Source organism: Physeter macrocephalus, chromosome 6, assembly GCF_002837175.3.
Source record: "Physeter macrocephalus isolate SW-GA chromosome 6, ASM283717v5, whole genome shotgun sequence".
In the NCBI taxonomy this organism is placed as follows: domain Eukaryota; kingdom Metazoa; phylum Chordata; class Mammalia; order Artiodactyla; family Physeteridae; genus Physeter; species Physeter macrocephalus.
The window spans coordinates 28479736-28481741 of NC_041219.1; positions in this window are offsets into that span (position 1 = coordinate 28479736).

Below are 2006 nucleotides of genomic sequence, written 5' to 3' on the forward strand. Positions count from 1 at the left end.
AGAGTGAAGTAAGTCAGAAAGAGACAAACAAATACCGTATGCTAACACATATATATGGAATCTAAAAAAAGAAAATGGTTCTGAAGAACCTACGGGCAGGACAGGAATAAAGACACAGACGTAGAGAATGGACTTGAGGACATGGGGAGGGGGAAGGGTAAGCTGGGATGAAGTGAGAGAGTGGTATGAACATATATACACTACCAAATGTAAAATAGATAGCTAGTGCGAAGCAGCCACATAGCACAGGGAGATCAGCTCAGTTCTTTGTGACCACCTAGAGGGGTGGGATAGGGAGGGTGGGAGGGAAATGCAAGAGGGAGCGGATATGGGGATATATGTATACGTATAGCTGATTCACTTTGCTATACATCAGAAACTAACACAACATTGTAAAGCAATTATACTCCAGTAAAGATGTTAAAAAAAAAAAAGAGGTAGGATTATACTTGACTCTTATAGTACATATTTGTTGTTTTTGTCTGCCTAGCATCCAGCCCCTTATTCTCAAAATACTGCCTGGATTTTTCTTTTGGGACCCATCGCACCCCCACCCTCAATCCAAGCGGTTTAGGTGAGGCTGACCATGCACGACCCCTGGCTCCAGGAAGAGGCATGTGATCCAGCCTTGGCCAATCAGAGTCACTGTAAGTTGTTCAGAAATAGACATGTGACCCAGTCAGAGCCAATCAGAGTTTCCCCTGAGACTTTTGCTGTAACTACTGGGAAAGAACTGTGCCCTTCCAGTAGGCATGGTTAAGCTGGTAGACTATAAGCCTGCTGCTATGGTGGGCGTCCCTGCTGTATGTGGTAGACATACAAAGACAGCCTCCCCCAAGAGGAAGACAGAGCCATGGAAGGAGAAAGACTCATTACTGAATTGTGAGAGCACTAGATCCAGCTTTTTCCACTATCGCTGCATGACAAATCACCCTAAAACATATTGACTTATGACATTCTGCATTTTGAGCAAGCCTCCAAGGGGGATGGCTTTTCTCTGCTCTTCTAACACTGTCTGGGGCTGGAGTATCCAAGATGGCTTCCCTCATATGTCAGCACCTATAGGAATGGGGGTGGCTGGAATGCATGGGGCTGGCCAGGCCTCTGTCTCTAGTTGTATATGTTTATACATTTAAACAAAATATTTTATATTTTATAGTCTCTTTTCTTCCAGGGCTCCCCCCTCTCTACCAGGGTAGTTGGACTTCGTCACATGGTGACTGGTTTCCAAGAGATTAAAAATAAAAGGTGCCAAACCTCTTTAAGGCCTAGCCTGGAGCTGGCAGAACACCACTTCTGTCACATTCTATTGGTCAAAATGAGTCAAAAGTCCAGCCCAGACTCAAGGGGAAGAGAAACAGTATCCACCTCTTGATGGAAGGAGTAGGGAGTAGTGTGCGCATACAGGGATGGGAGAACTGTTGGCTGCCATCATGGCAGACGATCCACCACATCAGATGTGGCTAGACCCCCCTTTCTGGTTATATGAGGCAAGGGATTCCTCTTTTTACTTAAACCAGTTTTAAAAATCCTAATACAACATTCAGTGCTGGGTCTGGGTAGAAAGAAAACAATGAAAAGGGTGGCATTTCAAGAGAAAGCAGGAACTGTGGAAAGCATGAATAGAGGGAGAGTGAGCAGAAAATTCTATTGGGGACAGAGGATTTTCTCAGACCACTAGGTACAGAGCCTTCCTTGGTCAGTCCATGCCAGATGACCTCCTGCAGACTCTTTAGCTAATTATAGTCTGTACCTCTCATTTTAACACAAAAGTTATAATAGCTTATCATGCTATTTAAATATTTTATGTGGTAATTTATATGTGCCCTCCCCCCAACTAGACTGTAGGTTACCTGAAGGAAAAGACGACACCTTCTAGGTAAGTGTGTATATTCCTGGTTCTTAACATAGTATCATGTATTCAGTACATACTTGCTGAGTGAATGGATAGATTCAACATTTATTAAATGCCTAGTTATTTTCCAAGCAATAGGGTTTTAAGAAAC